This window comes from Lissotriton helveticus, chromosome 8 (assembly GCF_964261635.1).
Source record: "Lissotriton helveticus chromosome 8, aLisHel1.1, whole genome shotgun sequence".
Classification (NCBI taxonomy): Eukaryota; Metazoa; Chordata; class Amphibia; order Caudata; family Salamandridae; genus Lissotriton; species Lissotriton helveticus.
The window spans coordinates 1,569,954,909-1,569,975,248 of record NC_136069.1 but is presented as its reverse complement, the minus strand read 5'-3'; the positions used below and the strand labels follow the sequence as shown (position 1 = coordinate 1,569,975,248).

Sequence of the window (20,340 nt, the reverse complement as noted above, 5' to 3'; positions counted from 1 at the left end):
CATGAATATAATCAAGGGCAGCAGACCGGTAATTTTTAGACCCTAGAGTAGGTCAGATGAAATCTTTACAATCCGTCCATGGGAAATATTCGTTATGTATGTTGCAAATCTCGAAAAGTGCTTCAAGTAATAAACAGCCAGTGAGGAGAATCCAGACTGGAGCTGACTCTGCACGATATGATGTCGTGTACTCGGAGATAATCTTCGTGAACTATAGCGGAGGCTCTCCAAACAGTCTGCTGCTCTCTTCGTCCGGGTCCCTTAGTTCTTTCGTACCTGCTTTGTGAGCTACACCGTGATCCTACCGTTTATTTGCTGCCTCCTACGAGTTACGTGATGTGTGTCCTTCACTGACCCGCCATCTTGGACCTGATTGTATGTCGGAACCTCAGGTCTCCGGGATGGATTTTCATTGATATCCGGTCATTTTCCACACATTTCTTCCTCACCCCATTCTTCCTGTTACAATCCGGTTACGATTTTTGGCGTTTTTGTGTTTCTGGGCATTAGTCTTCCGCCTGCATTTGCCGATATTACAAACTGGCCGGCGGAGCTGTCTCAAGTGGCAGCCATTCCGCTGTGCGCCCTCTAGAGCCCCCCTCGCTTCACGTAATGTTGGCAGTAATTCACCCATCTCCATGGCTTCTAGATATACTTGCAGTAGTCTAGGCGTTAGTATATCAACGTATTCCTTATAAAACGCCGCCGTGAGACCGCCTGCCCCTGGGGCTTTATCTCCCGGCATGGCGCCCTATGACTTGCTTGACATCCTCCACCATAAAGGGTAGTTCCATATATTGACGGGCCCCATCATTGAACCACGCCAGTCTTATATCATTTAAATAATCATGGAGGTCAATTTGCGACGGTGTTACACATGAAGTGTATAACTTGGAGTAGTAATGGGTGAATTCCTTCAATATATTGGGAGGGGCCTGGAGTACCTCTCCCTCTGCAGTATGAATTTCAGAGATATAGTTGGCGCCTCTGGGCGGTCGTAACAGGCCAGCCAGCGTCCTTCCTAGCCTTTCGCTTTCGCCATATCTCCTAGCTTGAGCATGTTTATGTAAATAAGTGACCTCTCTCTCTGCCTCAATCTGGAATTCAGTGAGTTTCGACCTAATGCTAGCTATCGTGTCTGATGATGGGCAATCAACCTGCTGTTGTTCAAGGCTTTTGATTTCCCGTTCTAGACATTCCAGCGTATTGCGAATGTCTCTCAGTACCCCCGTCTTCAGGGCGATACAGTCTCCTCTCGTGACCGCTATGAAAGCTTCCCAGAGGGCTCCGGGGGAGTCGACCGAGCCCTCATTTAACGTAAAATATCCTTCAATTCGACCCCGAAGCTCCTCCTTAAAGTCCTGATCCTGCAGGGCTCCCGAGGGGAATCGCCACAAGAAGGGTTGTACGTACGCTCGTGGAAGAGCAAGGTCTATCTGTGCTGGGGCATGATCTGACATGGTGCGAGGAAGGTGGATGGCGGCTACCACCCAGGCATGAAGATCGGCCGAGAGCAGCCAGTAATCGAGTCTGGACCAGGCATTTCTATGGTGCGTTACGCAAGTTCCCTCTCATTCCGCAGGGTGCAGTGCCCTCCAGGAGTCCACCAGATGAAGATCCAACATGATCTCTCGGAGGAGCTCCGCCGATTGCAGGTGGTGCACGCGTGAGGCTCCCTGTCTATCCAGATCAGGGGACAGAGTGACATTAAAATCTCCGCCCCAGAGTATCGCTATGTTCCCCAGCTTTTTAAGTTCGTGCCATAAACTTTGGAAGAACTCTGGGCTATCAGTGTTCGGGCCATATGTGTTCACTAGTGCTATGGGTGTGTTACAGAGTGCCCCTACTAGTATTATGTATCTGCCTTCCCGGTCAGTCAATGTGTTAAATGTGCGCCAATGTAGGCCCTTTCTCAACAAAATGGCGACCCCCCTGGAGTAATTAGAGTAATTGGCAGTGTTAACCACCTCCCAGAGTCTATTCGCCAGTGCAGTTGCCGCTGAACCTAAAAGGTGAGTTTCTTGTCTACCTTGTGTCTAGTGAGGTAGTAGTGTATAAGTCTGGTCTTTCTGCGGTCGTTGAGACCCCGCACATTCCATGTCACACATTTTAAAGATGTGGCGGTGTCTGGGCTAGCTATCCCGGTCATCTGACATTACTTCATTATTTTGTCATTTATACACTGCTAACATTGTCTGGGAGAATATTTCACCCTATTAGTACCAGTTTAATACCCAAATACAGCAATAAACAACTGAAAGATGACCAATCAACCACTTCAAAGGACCTTCCACTGTTCAAGTAAACATGGTGCCACATTTGTAGTAACTTTTGATCAGTTCCAACTAGAAACTGTTTTTTTGTTAAAATTTGCAGATTATGCAGCAGACAATGGGTTATGCGGAAAGTGAAGCAAATCCATAATTATGTGGAAGACAATGCAGCAGGGGAATCACGCAAATTCATTGGCCCAGACTAAACCCATGCTTTGCAGTTTACATGTAGGTCCTTGATGCTGGTTAATAGCTCATTGCACTATATTTGGACTGCAATTTATGAACTGCAAGTAACAAAAGGATCTCAATGTTAAAAGCACTTACCTAGCTACATAAAATAAAAATCTCTCATCTGCATGTTTCAGGATGTGCTTTGCAGGAGATACATTAAGTTTCTATGCTACTTTATGAGTTGTGACATCTTTTTATATCTCCTGTCTTACATGTAAGGTTAAAACTTTGGGGCATATTACCAAGGGTGGCGATATTGAATTATCGCCGCATTAGCGGCTGTTTTTGGCCGCTAAGTGACGATAATTCCATCGCCCTATTACCAAGCTGTCGCTAACACCAGTTAGCGACAGCTTGTAGGCGATAGCCAGCGCTTTGGGGCCCGCTTTGCATGTCAGCGATATTTATCGCTAATGACATGCAAAGTGGGCGTACCCAACCGATTAGCGACTGAAAGCAGTCGCTAACCTCGCTATCGCCTATTACCAAGAAAGGCGAAGCGATGGAATTATTCGCGCTAAGCGTGAATATCGCCAAACGCTAACACCTGCAAATACCAGTTCTTAGCCATGTTATCCAATGGGAGGTGGATAACATGGCTAACAGCATTTGCACGTTAATGCGTGAACACTGCTGGTTTTCCAGCGATATTCACGCTAACGCCTGCAATAATATCGGTTTTGAGATAAACGTTGGTAATAGGACGTTATCTCAACGATAATATGGGGCGAAGCACGGCGTTAAAAAAACTAACGCTAAGCTCAGTTAGCTATAAATATCGCTAACTGTTGGTAATATGCCCCTTTGTCTTTAATTCTTGGCCCATGAGGGTGGTGCATGGATTGCAGGCGGAAGCCACATGCCTGTCATTTGTCATGTGCACCCTATGTTTGGCTTAAATTGTTGGTGAAATACACCTAGTGGAGTGGGCTAGAGTACCAAATGTAGTGTTCAACTTGCCTTTTTTGATAATGGTCAAAGTGGGATAAAATTGTCAGTGTATGCTAGTTAGGTTAATATATTTTACAGTTTGATATGCACAAGTATAGTTCATAGTATTTGTAATGCAAATCACACACTGAGCTTTGTTCTTGGTGTCACGTTCAGTATTCCTAGCTTGTAGCACTAAGTGGCTTGCCTACTGTAGTAAGTCACCAAATGTCATCCACATTTGAGCTGTTCATTCCTTCAGGCAGGGAACTCAAGTCACATACTTAAGTACTGATCACCTGTCATTTATATTAAATCTCATAATGCACTCAAATGTATTCAGCATAGAGCTGTTAAGCCTATGTTGAAGGTCTTAACATCACTTCTTGTGATGTCACTTTCTGCGAGGTCATGGGCTGTGATGCCACTTCCTATTATGTCACACGCGATGTCACTCACCATGATGGCATTTGCATGCTGCCTAACTTGGTTAGTTCCCACACTTCTTTTTTTTAGGACTTGTGCCCTGGTCTCAATTACATTTATCCTCCAAATGTCATCATTTAAATTTGAGGTAGAATGCTCAGGGCCTGAAGACACTGACGTGCCATTTTAAGAAACTTTTCTTACTTTTGAGTGCTTAGAAGCAACTCCATTGAACCATTTTCATCGGTCAGGCGACATGATTCTGATGCAGGTGCAGACCTGGAACACGATGACGCACTGAGACGCGCATGTGAAGATGCTCACAACATGTACGACTCTTCAGTGGACACAGATTTACCTGGAAAATGTATGTTCTACTGGTCTTTTCATTAATTCTGTCTCTCATGTGACCTCATCCTTACCTTCTACTTCTCCTCTTCCGCGACCAGCCCTTTCTCGCCATTTAATTCGTTCATGCCTCCTTCTAGAAGGGTAAAACCACGGAAAGACTAATTGCTAGCATGGTCTAACTCCGGTACTTTTTAGGTCTCGGCTATTTTATCCTGCAGGGATAAATAGGCGAGATTCTAGTAAGCGGTTTAAAAAGTCTGCCAAACTACTGCGGATCTCATACAGTTCATGTGATCTATGCGCGTGCACGCCAGCCACGTAACACACCACCATTACTCGGGGACACCACCACATCACTCGAAGACACCACCACATCACTCTGGGACACCACCACATCACTCTGGGACACCACCACATCACTCTGGGACACCGCCACATCACTCTGGGACACCACCACATCACTCTAATACACCACCACATCACTCTAATACACCACCACATCACTGAGCCCAACCACATCATCACTCAGTACCACAACAGCACTGTCCTTGCTTGCTACCAACAAGCATTGCCATAGCCAATAGGACTCACATTAGGAAAGTGTAAGCTATTGGCTTTGAGAATAACAATGCTATTAATTTATATATTTTCAAAGCCAACACAACTAGGGACACCACCACATCACTCAGGAACACCACCACATCACTCAGGGACACAACCACATCACTCAGGAACACCACCACATCACTCGGGGACACCACCACATTATTTTATTTATTATTTATTTATTTATGCGTTTTTATATAGCGCGGACTTTACCCGAAGGCGTCAGAGCGCTTCACACAAGGAACAGAACTGTTACATGAGGAGAACATTGCACGTAAACAAATTACAAAAGCAGATGTTAAGTTACATGAGGTAAAAGTGACAATTGTGAGCAAACAAAATACATGAGGTAGCAAAGGTGCCATGAGGAAAAAGTGACAAGTGTGCAGGTCATAAGAGAAAACAAATTACAAATAGAGGTATAATACTGCAAAATAAGCTAGACACTCAGGCACAAGAATAAACGTAACGTAGGCAATGGTGGCACTTGTGCAAGTATCAAAGGTAAACAAAATGTGAGAGGTAGCATACTGTGTGTTACAAGGGAAAGTGGTGTGTGCAAGTTACAAAAAGGTACCAAACACAAGTACAAGGATAATACAGCAGTGAATGTTAAACACTCCAACCACAAGAACACACTGGGTAGGCACTTCCATAGTCAAGGAGAATAGAATTTTCAGTAAAGGGAGGTCTTCCTTCAGATAATAGAGTGGGCGTGGATTACTTTTGGAGGCGTTTTTGGAGGAGGAGAACTTTGAGGTCTGTTTTGAAGGCCTGGGAGGAGGCGGTGGTCCGGAGCTGCGGCAGAAGGAAGTTCCAGATTCTCACCGCGTTGCCTGAAAAGGATTGTGCCATCGTTCTTTCCTTCTTGAAAGTGGGAGGTTCAAGCAGAAGATTTTCCGCATTACGTGATGGTCTAGAGCCTCCAGAGAGTTTCAGTTTATTCGCCAGGTAGCGAGGAGAGGAGGAGTGCAAGGCTTTGTGGGTGATACAAGCAGTCTTGTAGATAGCTCTAGCCTCGATTGGAAGCCAGCGGAGGGTGGATACCATCGGTGTGATGTGGTCGCTTCTTTTGGCCCCATAAATGAAACGAGCTGCTGAATGGAAAACAGATTTAAGGGGGGACAAGTGGGATTTGGGGAGGCCAGTAAGTTGAATTGCAGTAGTCAAGTCTGGAGAGGACCAGCGATTGCACCAGGGTTATAAGGTCCTGCTCTGGGAAGAAGCGACGGATTCCCCAAAGAAGGCGCAGATGGTATCGAGCAGACTTTGCAATGGAATTGATGTGGGGGATTAGATTGAGTTTTTTGTCGAGAATGACACCAAGGGATTTTGCGCTGTCGGCAATGATGGGTTTAGTGTTAAGTAGATTCAACTGATCCATCCATGATTGCACCGGGGGAGGATAGATTGAAGAGGAGAAGAGGAGGAATTCGGTTTTGGAGGGATTCAGAATCAGTTGATGAGTAAACATCCAGTTATGAATGGAGTCAAGAGTAGAGCTTAGGATAGAGAGATCGTGAGTGGAGGCAACCTTGAGGTAGATTTGAGTGTCGTCAGCATAGAGATGATAGTGGATCCCGGATTTACTTAGGAGATTTCCTAGTGGTTCTAAATAGAGATTGAACAATGTGGGTGCAAGTATAGAGCCTTGAGGAACACCATGACCTACCGCCACAGGAGATGAAAGACTGTTCGCTATTTTGATCATTTGGGATCTATCAGAGAGGAAGAAGGCAAACCATTTAAGCACAGTGCCCTCCATGCCCATTCTCTGTTTAAGAATGTTGAGGAGGGTGTTGTGATTGACAGTGTCAAAGGCTGCAGAAAGGTCAAGGAGAATTAGAAGACAGGACCCCCCCGAGTCGAGGATCCTCAGCGCATCATCAACCACTTGCAGTAGGGCTGTTTCAGTGCTGCAGTTTTGAATGAAGCCAGACTGGAAATTGTCAAGAAGATCATTGTCCTTGATATGACGAGAGAGTTGTTTCGCTACACATCTTTCTGTAATCTTCGCAAGAAAGGGTAAGTTAGTGATGGGGCGGAAGTTGTTGAGGTCAGACGCATCAGCAGTTGGTTTTTTAAGAAGCGGGGTGACCTGCCCAGTTTTGAAGGAGACAGGAAGGGAGTCTCGATAGAGGGAGAGGTTGACCAGAGTGGTCCAGTCGGAGAGGGAAAGGGTATAAAAGTCAATGGCAATGGCACTGGGGATGGGGTCCAGATGATGGTTGGAGGGCTTTGTTTCGCGGGCATTTGAGAAGGGCATCTTCAGATGTGGGGTCAAAGTTTTGCCAAATGGCTAAGGGTTTGCACTCCTCTGGAGGGGTAGGATGAGCGACCTGATCCACAAGTGATTTCACTTTTTCGTCGAAGAATATAGCGAAATCCGCTGCTCTCTTTGCAGAATCATCCAACTTGGAGGATGGGGGAGAGCAGTCAGGAATCTTGATGAGATCGAATAGTTTTTTGGGTCTATTTTTGGCTGAGTCAAGGAGGGTTTTGAAGTGCGCCGCTTTCCCAAGGAAGATGTGCTTGTGGTACTTGGATCTTGCGGAGCGAAGCGTGGACAAGTTATCGGTAGAGGGCACTTGCCTCCATTGTTTCTCCAGGAATCTTAGCTGCTTTTTTTCTTCATAGAGGGATTTGTTGAACCAAGGTGCTGAGGGGGTGGGCCTTAACCTTTTGCTTTTGAGTGGAGTGACGTTATTGATTTCATCTGCAAGAACTGTGAGGCATTGGGAGGTGAGTTCGTCAACATCTAGGTTCGGGTCTAGCCTTGGAAGTGATAACAAAGCTGATTCACAGAGGGGACCGACATCAATATTTTTAACATCACGGAACCAGGAGATAGCCCTCTTGGGTTGGCCAAGTGTTATAGAGTGTGATAGTTGAATAGAGAATGGGATGAGGAGGTGGTCAGACCAGTCTACATGAATAGGGGTAGAGATGGAAAGCATGCCTGCTTTAGAAATAACAAGATCCAAGACACATCACTCGGGGACACCACCACATCACTCGGGGACACCACCACATCACTCAGGGACACCACCACATCACTCAGGGGCACCACCACATCACTCAGGGGCACCACTCAGGGACACCACCACATCACTCAGGGACACCACCACATCACTCAGGAACACCACCACATCACTCGGGGACACCACCACATCACTCTGGGACACCACCACATCACTCTAATACACCACCACATCACTCTAATACACCACCACATCACTCTAATACACCACCACATCACTCAGCCCAACCACATCATCACTCAGCACCACAACAGCACTGTCCTTGCTTGCTACCAACAAGCAGTGCCATAGCCAATAGGAATGCATTAGGAAAGTGTAAGCTATTGGCTTTGTAAATAACTCTGCTATTAATTTATATATTTTCAAAGCCAACACAACACAGGGACACCACCATATCACTCGGGGATACCGCCACATCACTCGGGGACACCACCACATCACTCAGGAACACCACCACATCACCCAGGGACACCACCACATCACTCTGGGACACCACCACATCACTCGGGGACACCACCACATCACTCGGGGACACCACCACATCACTCAGGGGCACCACCACATCACTCAGGGGCACCAGCACATCACTTAGGGACACCACCACATCACTCAGGGAAACCACCACATCACTCGGGGACACCACCACATCACTCGGGGACACCACCACATCACTCTGGACACCACCACATCACTCTAATACACCACCACATCACTCTAATACACCACCACATCACTCAGCACCACAACAGCACTCTCCTTGCTTGCTACCAACAAGCATTGCTATAGCCAATAGGACTCGCATTAGGAAAGTGTAAGCTATTGGCTTTGTGAATAACAATGCTATTAATTTATATATTTTCAAAGACAACACATATTAAAAAAAATTGTCATTTACAATACCATTAGCTCACACTTTCCTAATGCGAGACCTATTGAATTGCAAATGCTTGTTTATGTTGAGGGGAATATGTGGTGTCCCGAGATCAGCCTGATCTGTACGTCATTTCCTGAGCGCAACTTGGCACTTCCCCTGTCCCCAGGAAGGGAGTAAGGGACCCTGGTGTGGCAGGAGCTGGAGGCGGGGCAGGATGAGCACACGGGAGCAAGAAGCAGTAGAACAGAGCTGGCTTGTGTCCTGTCGCCCATGAGAGGGCCTGCTATCTGCTTCTTTTTTAGGGCTCGGCCTACATCCCACGAAGTGGGTGTGGCTTCAGAGTCCTGTAGAGAGCGGTCTGACAAGCTAACCTAGACATTCCAGAGAAGCGCGTGAGTTCTGTTCGTTATTTATGGCAGCTGCATGTTAATTGGCCATCGCATGGCTGTGTTTTTACAAGGCAGCACGCAATAGGCCATAGTCTGTAGAGTTTCTCCACTTCCTGCATATTCTGTGCGGAGACGCGCATTTGAAGGCTATAAATCATCAATTACCAGCTGTCAGGGGCCGGGGTAATTGAATCCAGATGCTGGGCGCCCGTGCACCATTCTTTGCTGTCTGCTCTCGGGAAGCCTTGGAACTGTATTTGGCATTCCTGGAGCGTGTGCATTTAGTGTCAGGACTGGATGATGGTGGGCGCGCGTGCACTCCAGCCTCTCCTCCTGGGCCTCGGCTCGGCAGAGGTGCGTGCCTCGAAGGCTGCTCGGGAGTCTGCCGGGTCAGGCACAATATGTTTTTTGTTGAAATCTGCAAGTTATGCAACAGGTTGCGGTTTGCGTGCAAGTACATTAACGGAAAGCGCCACTGGCGCGGAAGCACAAAACAATGATGTGTCCATGAACATAAGTGAAAACAGAGCAGTAAATAATGAGGCAGTGACGTGGTTTCTAGAAAGCAAAATCACTTGTTAGCAGTGCTTAATTTGTGCCATAATAAGTGCCAGGGCCCAAGATATTTCTGAGGAGGCCACTGCTGCTTGCCCTACTTCAGGCCACTGCCAGTGATGCCAAATACGAGAACCAACGACACCTACTATCCAGTGTAGGACTTAAAAAAACAAGTGTGTATACCCAGTCATGCATCTGCTCAGAGTGTGAGTGGGTAGCTTTTTGAAGGGGTACACGCTGACTCTACGGTTTCCTGCTTGTGTGTGGTGGCCGGGCTCAGCTCCGCCGTTTTCCTCTCCACGCTCTGACTGGCCGGGCTTTGCTCCGCCGTGCTGCTCTTCTCGCCCTGACTGGCCGGGCTTGGCTCCGCCGGTCAGGTCGGACTACATGCCCCAGCAGCCTCGACGCCAGGACACCGCCCCCCTCACTTTCTAGCGCCAGGAGGCGCATAAAACACTCACCGCTGCCGAGGACCAGGTGGTAGCTTTTTGAAGGGGTGCAGGCCGACTCTACGGTTTCCTGCTTGTGTGTGGTGGCCGGGCTCAGCTCCGCCGTTTTCCTCTCCACGCCCTGACTGGCCGGGCTTTGCTCCGCCGTGCTGCTCTTCTCGCCCTGACTGGCCGGGCTTGGCTCCGCCGGTCAGGTCGGACTACAAGCCCCAGCAGCCTCGACGCCAGGACACCGCCCCCCTCACTTTCCAGCGCCAGGAGACGCATAAAACACACACCGCTGCCGAGGACCAGGTGGTAGCTTTTTGAAGTGGTGCACGCCGACTCTACGGTTTCCTGCTTGTGTGTGGTGGCCGGGCTCAGCTCTGCCGTTTTCCTCTCCACGCCCTGACTGGCCGGGCTTTGCTCCGCCGTGCTGCTCTTCTCACCCTGACTGGTCGGGCTTGGCTCCGCCGGTCAGGTCGGACTACAAGCCCCAGCAGCCTCGATGCCAGGACACCGCCCCCCTCACTTTCCAGCACCAGGAGGCGCATAAAACACTCACCGCTGCCGAGGACCAGGTGGTAGCTTTTTGAAGGGGTGCACGCAGACTCTACGGTTTCCTGCTTGTGTGTGGTGGCCGGGCTCAGCTCCGCCGTTTTCCTCTTCACGCCCTGACTGGCCGGGCTTTGCTCCGCCGTGCTGCTCTTCTCGCCCTGACTGGCCGGGCTTGGCTTCGCCGGTCAGGTCGGACTACAAGCCCCAGCAGCCTCGACGCCAGGACACCGCCCCCCTCACTTTCCAGTGCCAGGAGGCGCATAAAACACTCACCGCTTCCTCGTCCCGCGAGGACGTGCTGGACGCGCCGGGCGAAGCCCGGGCCAAGGGCGGGCCCGTTTAAGCCCGTTCAAGACCGGCCAGGGACGGGACAGGCCACCCATCTAACACTTACATTTGGACAGAAAGGTCAGTTTTTCCTGCTAAGTAACTGGTTGTGATATATAAATCATTATATTACGTGCTCTAAATCTTAGGATACAGTGAGGATGTCTACCTCTCCGGATGTTGGCCATGGTAGTAGGAAGTCAACGGGAGGTTCTTTATTGGGAACACTAGACACTTTTCTTATCAGGGTATCATCTGCACTTGCCAAGGATATAGAACTTACAGAGAAAAGGCTATCCTTGGACATACCCTTTGATAAAAGATCTTCCTGGGCCCCCTGGCAGGAGCAAAATCACCATTATATATAGCAACTGACTTACAGGGTACGCTTCCTCCGTCTGGAGTGGAGGCAATTACCTTGTCTCCCCAACTAGAAACCATCTTAAATATAAGTGATACTTCTTCAACAGTTGGAGTTCCTGTCAGTGATGTTTGTAGACCTCCCTCCCCTAACATTAAAACTCGCTCGGCTGGCCAAGTAAAAGCAGGTCTGGCCCAGCAGAAGGGAGGGATGAAAGTTAAAAGGAAGCGTCCTGGGCCCCAATCACTTGCTGGGGGGAAAAAAGCAAAGTCCGGCAAAAATATTCCTCCTGCTGATGATCCAGTAGCGACACCATCTCCTTGCCCCCTTCAACATGGATTGTTGGAAAAAAATGGGCAGGGATGCCACCCGGATAACATGGGGGAGGAATCACATCTGGATCTGGGTCCTTCTTTTTGGAAAAGATTGGAAGGAACTCTTAAGAAAATAAACCAACCACTACATGACCGATTGGACTCTATCGAAAATAGACTGGTGTGCCTTCAACTTTCGCTGGCAACATCTCAGAAACACGCAGGCCCAAGGCACAGTGTCCATAATGGTCGGGCTAAAATCACTGTAACCCAGGCTCCCACTTGCCCCAGTAGTGGTGCCAGGTTAGGGCAGGGTGGTAAATCTACTCTAGCTGCTGATAAAGTGTACGCTGATAAACCCCAACCACCAGTACAGACAGGGGCGGGAAATATAGTACAGCCAAATGGGGTGCCCCAAAAAACTTTGGCCATGACAGTTGCACCCCCATCTCATAATCAAGCAGGGGTTGGAGTGTCGCTTTTGAGCAAAGGGAGTAAACAGGGAGATGGCACTAAGACGGATGCTAGGAAGCAAAATCCCACCGTCTTACCCAGGGCTCATAGTGATGCCCCTTTACCCTATATTGATCTCCCTCCCCAATCAGCACCTTTTGTGGTAGTTTTGGTAGGGGTTCCACCAGTAGCTCAGGGGCAACGAGAATCATTCCTAGACCTTAAGCATAAATGTATTTTCTGGCTTAATAAACACCGCCCACTGCTTGCAAATATCCGTGCTAATATCCTGGGTACTAGGAGAGTTAACTGGATAGGTAGGGGTTGTAAGACGGTGGCGGGGGACTGTATCATTATTAATTTTAGTGACCAGTCATGTGTTAATTACATTTGTAACTGGCCTCATAATTATCAGTCTAATGGGATACAAGCTCTACCCTTAGCCTATTTTTACGGACCCCCATCTCCGGTCTCCTTGGAGAGGTCAGTGTTCTCACATGGGGTGGTACCAAAGTTCTGCCCATTGGGGAACATAAGGTTGTTCAACAGATTCCAGCCCTTGTCGGGGCTGGGGGATTGCGACTGACAGTTTGCTCCCCAAAGGCTTACCCCGGGTAATAGAGCTGGGGGGCATAAGTGAAGGGGTAGAGATTTTGAGAGGGCAAGTAACCCCCCAGAATAGTGGGATAGAAGGGACGGATGAGGGTGACCAAAGGCAAAGGGTTAGGTGCGAAGGCAATATTGAGATCTCAAAGCCAGATCAGTCACTGGGAAGGCAGATCTATGTACAACAAGGCCCAGGGGATCCTTCTTTATGGGATGAACTGGCTGCAGCACCCGAAAGACCACTATGTAAAACATCTTTTATTTCATGGAATGTGGCGGGACTGGGGACAAAACTTAACTCTCAGCCTTGGGTACAATTTATTGATCGCTTTGACATATGCTTGTTTCAAGAAGTGTGGGCGGTTGAACCAATGTTTAGAGTAGGCTTTTTGAATTTTTTTGTTCCAGCTGTGAAAAAATGCCAGGGGCGACCTATAGGGGGATTAGTGATATGGGTTAGGCAGTCCTTAAAATGTCTCACCAAGCTCCTCCCTGTTGTAAATAATGATATTCTAGGGGTCAGGTTAAGGTTCCCTGCCAACTTAGAAATCGATATTTACAATGTATATGCTAGGGGGCTTCGAGGTGGCAAGAAATCTGATGTCGTAGCAGAGTTGGATATACTACTGCAGGCTAACCCTCCTAACATATTGCCATTGATTGCAGGGGACTTTAACACCACTTTTGAACCCCTTGGCTTGAATGATACACATTTAACAGAGGATGAGGACGCTAGGTGGGGAGTTCCCCAACTTAGCATTAAAACTATAAGAAAATGGACTTAAGCTGCGATCCAGTTAAAGGGCTTCTGTTTGGGAAATCAGTTGAGGGCTGCTAATGGACGCACATTGTCTGATAAAATGGGAATGGCAACTTTCGACAATGGTGTCAGGGCAAGCAACATTGACTATTTACTTGTGCCCCTTCGGATGAGGTCCACCCTTTTGGATATGGAGGTGGTCACTCGTATTGAGAGTGACCATGATCCCCTGACTGCTATATTCAACCTGGGTCTACAAAATGAGGACGAGGATTCTGGGGGACCAACTCTTCCAGATTTAGTTCTGACAAATGATGAGCGCCACCTTAAGTGGCGTCAAGTGGCAGAACATCAGGAAATCATTGATAGCATTGAACGAGACTTGGAAGGGGCTTTAGAGGCTATGGAGGAAGGCACCCTGAATGGGTCCCCCTTCAATCTTTTGCTAGAGGCACATAATAAGCTCTTCACTAAATTAAAAGTTTACTTTTGTAAACCAAGTTCAGGAAATAGAAGAGGCCAAATTAAAAAAGCGGAGAGCTGGTATGACGGCTCTTGCCGCCAAGCTAGGAGAGAACTGGGCCATGCATTAAAGACCAATGAAATGGGCACAATAAGATCAGCCCGGAAGAACTATAGGCTCAAGCAACATATAGCCAAAAGGGATTGGGAAGAGGGCATGTGGCAGGATCTTAAAGTGGCGTGCAACGTAAAGAATCCTAAACTGTTTTGGGATATTTTTAAATGGGACAGGGGAGGGCATCACGAGAGCGCCCAAAACAACGTCGACCGAAATTCATGGGTAGACTTTTTTAAGCCGCAATTTGCAAATAGGGCGATTGGCATCAGCGAGGGAGTATTTGATTATACCTTCTATAAGGAGACTGTCTTTACCCTGGGAGAAGTGGACAGGGCACTGGACCTAGTCACGGAAGGACGTGCTACTGGCATGGACTGTGTCCCCGCAGATCTCTTCTTAAACAATAGAGGGCGATGGCGGTTTTATATTTTATATGTGTCGAACGCCATTGCCCAAAGGATGGAAGTCCCTAAATCATGGAAAGGGGCAGAAATTGTGCCGGTATACAAAAAAGGGGACAAGGCATTAGCAAGAAACTATAGGCCGATAAGCCTGATCGACTGTATACAAAAGATCATGGGGCGATTGGTTTTGGGTAGAATTCAGACCTGGATGGATGATGACAATATCTTGAGTCACCTTCAGGCTGGATTTCGCCCAAAAACAAGTACCATAGACCAGGTATTTCGGTTTATTATGCTATATTGGCGTACCGTAGTCCTGGAAAAAGGTACCCTGTATGCTGTCTTTGTGGACTTAAGGGCGGCCTTTGACTTGGTCCCACGCAATATATTGTGGAAAGTCCTTGCGGGGTTGGGGATGGCACCTGAACTGTTGAGTTTGATTGTCTGCTTGCATGAGGGTACGTTCGCTCGGGTACGGTGGGGTGGCCGGGGAGAGGTAACAGAGCCGTTCCCCGTGGAGCAGGGAGTGAGGCAAGGTTGCGTCATGGCGCCGACCTTGTTCTCGCTCTTTGTGAACGGGGTTGCGGACTTCCTCTCCCTGGTCCCTACTGATGCCCCTGCGATGTCTGGTGAGTGGGTTCCGATCCTCATGTTCGCGGACGACACTCTCATCATTTCAAAAACACCAAGTGGGCTCCAGCTCGCACTGAAACGATTTGAAGACTTTTGCCGAGATAGGGGTTTAGAAATAAACACGGCAAAAACCAAGTTTATGGTCCTTGCAGGCCGTAAAACCCATGGGTCTGCTAGACCTTTTAGAGGGCGATACATATGAATGGTTCCCCGTTGGAGAGGGTAGATGCCTTCACATATCTGGGGGTCACCCTCCAGAGAGATCTGGGGTGGTCTAGCCAGTTAGATATTGTAGTGTTAAAACATCGCCAACAGGCAGGCATTCTTTTAAAAAAAAAAATCCTCTTCGTTATCAAAGCCCATTAGCCCACTGTTGGAAATATACGGGATGAAGGTGGTAAGTTCGGCACTTTATGGTGCTGAACTCTGGGGGTTCGAGGACTTAAGAAAGCTGACGCTGGCAGAAAATGAATTTCTGCGGAAAGCTACAAGCGTTCCCATAAGTACCCCGATAACACCACTAATGTGGGATCTTGGAAAAAAGACGGTGCAAGATCTTGCCTTCCTACGGCCATTACTGTACTGGCACCGTCTATGGTCCACTGAAGAACTACGGCATTATGCCCATGGGCTGAGGGAAATAATGATCATGGATTCATGCCAGAAAATTCCTTAACTGAAGGCCATTTGGTCTTTACTTTTCAAAATGGGAATGAGGGAACTCTGGGACGACCCAGAAAACGCTATATTCCCCTCCAAAAAAATTGTAAAAGAAAAGTATTGGGAGATGGTGCTTACAGATGCAAGAACAAAGGGACTCTCCTCGCACTTAACTAGCCGATTTCTGGAAATAAAAGCCCGACCGAAGCTGGAACCATATTGGGACACTATCGGAAAACAGCAGGACCGTAAGCTCTATTTCCAACTAAGAGTAGGTACCCTTCCTGTAAGATCTTTTACAGCTAAATGGGCAGGAGAAAACGGTAACGACGGATGCCCTAAGTGTGGGGAGGAACAAGAGTCATTAAGTCACTTTCTAAATAAAATAAAAAAAGTGAGTGCAGAGTAGTGAGTGCGTGCAGAGTCGTGAGTGCAGAGTCGTGAGTGCAGAATGTGAGTGCAGAGTAGTGAGGGCAGAGTAGTGAGTGCAGAGTAGTGAGTGTAGAGTGTGAGTGCAGAGTGTGAGTGCAGAGTAGTGAGTGTAGAGTAGTGAGTGCAGAGTGCAGAGTAGTGAGTGCAGAGTGCAGAGTAGTGAGTGCAGAGTGCAGAGTAGTGAGTGCAGAGTAGTGAGTGCAGAGTAGTAAGTGCAGAGTTGTGAGTGCAGAGTAGTGAGTGCAGAGTAGTGAGTGCAGAGTTGTGAGTGCAGAGTGCAGAGTAGTAAATGCAGAGTAGTGAGTGCAGAGTGAGTGTGTAGAGTGAGTGTCCAGAGTGAGTGTGCAGAGTAGTGAGTAGTGAGTGCAGAGTAGTGAGTGCAGAGTGCAGAGTAGTGAGTGCAGAGTGCAGAGTAGTGAGTGCAGAGTAGTGAGTGCAGAGTGCAGAGTAGTGAGTGCAGAGTGCAGAGTAGTGAGTGCAGAGTAGTGAGTGCAGAGTAGTGAGTGCAGAGTAGTGAGTGCAGAGTGCAGAGTAGAGAGTAGTGAGTGCAGAGTAGTGAGTGCAGAGTGAGTGTGCAGAGTGAGTGTCCAGAGTGAGTGTGCAGAGTAGTGAGTGCAGAGTAGTGAGTGCAGAGTACAGAATAGTGAGTGCAGAGTAGTGAGTGCAGAGTAGTGAGTGCAGAGTGCAGAGTAGTGAGTGCAGAGTGCAGAGTAGTGAGTGCAGAGTTGTGAGTGCAGAGTGCAGAGTAGTGAGTGCAGAGTAGTGAGTGCAGAGTGCAGAGCAGTGAGTGCAGAGTAGTGAGTGCAGAGTAGTGAGTGCAGAGTGTGAGTGCAGAGTGCGAGTGCAGAGTGAGTGTGCAGAGTGCAGAGTTGTGAGTGCAGAGTGAGTGTGCAGAGTGCAGAGTAGTGAGTGCAGAGTAGTGAGTGCAGAGTGCAGAGTAGTGAGTGCAGAGTAGTGAGTGCAGAGTAGTGAGTGCAGAGTTGTAGAGTGCAGAGTTGTAGAGTGCAGAGTGGTGAGTGCAGAGTGGTGAGTGCAGAGTGGTGAGTGCAGAGTAGTGAGTGCAGAGTAGTGAGTGCAGAGTAGTGAGTGCAGAGTAGTGAGTGCAGAGTGCAGAGTAGTGAGTGCAGAGTAGTGAGTGCAGAGTAGTGAGTGCAGAGTAGTGAGTGCAGAGTGAGTGTGCAGAGTGAGTGTGCAGAGTGAGTGTCCAGAGTGAGTGTGCAGAGTAGTGAGTGCAGAGTAGTGAGTGCAGAGTAGTGAGTGCAGAGTGCAGAGTAGTGAGTGCAGAGTGGTGAGTGCAGAGTAGTGAGTGCAGAGTGCAGAGTTGTGAGTGCAGAGTGCAGAGTAGTGAGTGCAGAGTGCAGAGTAGTGAGTGCAGAGTGCAGAGTAGTGAGTGCAGTGTAGTGAGTGCAGAGTAGTGAGTGCAGAGTGTGAGTGCAGAGTGCGAGTGCAGAGTGCGAGTGCAGAGTGAGTGTGCAGAGTGCAGAGTTGTGAGTGCAGAGTGAGTGTGCAGAGTGCAGAGTAGTGAGTGCAGAGTTCAGAGTAGTGAGTGCAGAGTAGTGAGTGCAGAGTAGTGAGTGCAGAGTTGTAGAGTGCAGAGTTGTAGAGTGCAGAGCGGTGATTGCAGAGTGGTGAGTGCAGAGTGGTGAGTGCAGAGTAGTGAGTGCAGAGTAGTGAGTGCAGAGTAGTGGGTGCAGAGTGTGAGTGCAGAGTGCAGAGTGAGTGTGCAGAGTGCAGAGTTGTGAGTGCAGAGTGAGTGTGTAGAGTAAGTGTGCAGAGTGCAGAGTGAGTGTGTAGAGTGAGTGTGCAGAGTGCAGAGTGGGAGTGTAGAGTGAGTGTGTAGAGTGAGTGTGCAGAGTGCAGAGTGAGTTTGTAGAGTGAGTGTGCAGAGTGCAGAGTGGTGAGTGAGTGTGTAGAGTGAGTGTGTAGAGTGAGTGTGCAGAGTGCAGAGTGAATGTGTAGAGTGAGTGTGCAGAGTGAGTGTGCAGAGTGCAGAGTGAGTGTGAAGAGTGAGTGTGCAGAGTGCAGAGTGGTGAGTGAGTGTGTAGAGTGAGTGTGCAGAGTGCAGAGTGGTGAGTGAGTGTGTAGAGTGCAGAGTAGTGAGTGCAGAGTAGTGAGTGCAGAGTTGTGAGTGCAGAGTTGTGAGTGCAGAGTGGTGAGTGCAGAGTGGTGAGTGCAGAGTGGTGAGTGCAGAGTGGTGAGTGCAGAGTAGTGAGTGCAGAGTGGTGAGTGCCGAGTGCCTGTTCCAGAGAGAGCAGGGTATGCTTGTGCGCTTACACGGTGCACTGACACCCAGGAGCTAAAACAAAGAACAGCTGAACACGTGGGAGCTTCATTGAGGCAGCCGGCCCTCTGTGAAGGGAGCAGCAAGGAGGGGATGCCTCAACCAATCAAGCGCAGCTACTCACAACCTACTGTACGATTACAACACAGGCCAAAGGGCAGAGCTAGGTCTTTTCGCATTACGCAGGGTGAGCAGTGTGTGAGCGTGCAGGGTGCACCTCCACAAAACTCACGCAATATACGGCTGAAAAATAGCACTAGGTGATGATACTGAATTTCAACAGTACTGCAAAAGCATGGCTTACATTACAAACAAAGTCTTGCAGTTGCCCATTGTAAATGACAATGCCATTTATTTAACAATTAAGCAATGTAAATGACAATGCCATTTATTTATGATTTAAATAATTGTCATGAGCAATGCCAATGCCTCTACCTTTAATGATGCCGAGACCAATGCATTGTAAATGCTTGTTTAATATGTTTTATTAAATGTTATATGCATTATATCATAACCAGTATCGTCATGGAGAAAAAGCATTCTCATATAATCAATTATTCATCACAGACTACATGGCCATATTCAACAACTGGGTGACCCTAGTGTCAGCACTCTTAGACCACCCCCACACCCCCCCTCCCTCCTCATTTTACGTTTCTATCACACTAGAGCACATCCTTACGCCTCCATGTCGATTTCATTAGCATTTAGTGACAGGTACATTGGTTATGTATTCATATCTTGTTTAATATTTCAACCATGTATATCATTCGGAACGTGTTTCTAATTAATGGTGGTCGAGGGCGTAGCTTCCATTGGTGCAACAGGTGCAGTGGCACCGTTGCCCGAGGCCGACTGACCTTCTTATTGTTGTATTTCGCAGTTCAAACAGCAGCCCGCGGCCCGTCCTTGCACTAAGGCCCATGACACCCTGGCTACGCCACTGACGGTGGTTTGGTGTCTGGCGACTGTTTTGTACATCTCAGCATTTCAGCCCATCCTGTAAAACCATCAGGCTACCTGTGTATGTTTCCACACGCTTGTCTAATCCTGTAACTGGAATTACACAAATAACATTTGAGAAGTAATGCAATATAAAAGTAGGGTGACTGATTTACAGCTTTACTCACGGTGACGCATTATACACGGAAAATACACCAGAATTTCAGCAAAAGTAAAAAAGTTGCTTTTCCAACAGATTATTTTATTTAAGATGACACATCCTTATAGATAAGAACATAGGGGCTTATTTACGAGCCCCTTGTGCCGCCGGTGCGTCACTTTTAATATGGGAGAAAAAGTAACTCACCGGCGGCGCAAGGGGCTTGTAAATAAGCCTCATAATATTTGTGAATAACCATTCTTCTCAGACCTGACGCTCGAGAACTGTAGGTGGCGCTCTAACACCAGTAAGTGAAATTCGCAGCGGCTGCTTCAGAAGGAGTGTAATATTAACCTGAAACCTCAGCACCTTTCGCCACTGAGATGCGCCCGTGGGCCGTGGCCCTTCTCTTTCTGGAGTTAAGCCAGTGATGGGTGAAGAAGCATCTGCCTGACTGCCTGGGAGACACGTTCCAACAAGAAAGCAGAAGATCCAGTGTTGCATCCAGCATCAAACTGGGAGGAGTCTTACAGAGGCTCCGGGAAGGGATGGGCCCTGCTCTCCGTCTCGAATGCAGCCGTTGGCTGTGCTTCGGCCGCGCCTCCAGAATATTTATGGTCGGACAACTGGGCGAAGCAATGCAGAAGGGACTGCGGAAGAACTGACAGCAGGTGACAGAGGGACCCTGAGGACAGACCGATCAGCAGCTGGAGGCAGGTGAGGGGGACAGGGCGCCAGGAGACGTGACTGGAAATGCAA

The 20,340-nt window shown here is 48.3% G+C and overlaps 1 protein-coding gene across 1 annotated transcript in view; it reads left to right on the top strand.

The window, feature by feature from the left end:
* Positions 1-20,206: 20,206 nt before the first annotated feature.
* LOC144773515 (sialidase-3-like) overlaps positions 20,207-20,340 on the top strand; it is a 53,109-nt gene continuing 52,975 nt past the window's right edge. The window contains exon 1 of the mRNA XM_078658573.1: positions 20,207-20,298. The gene's annotated coding sequence lies outside the window, so the exon portion shown is untranslated. The remainder of the gene's footprint in view (positions 20,299-20,340) is intronic.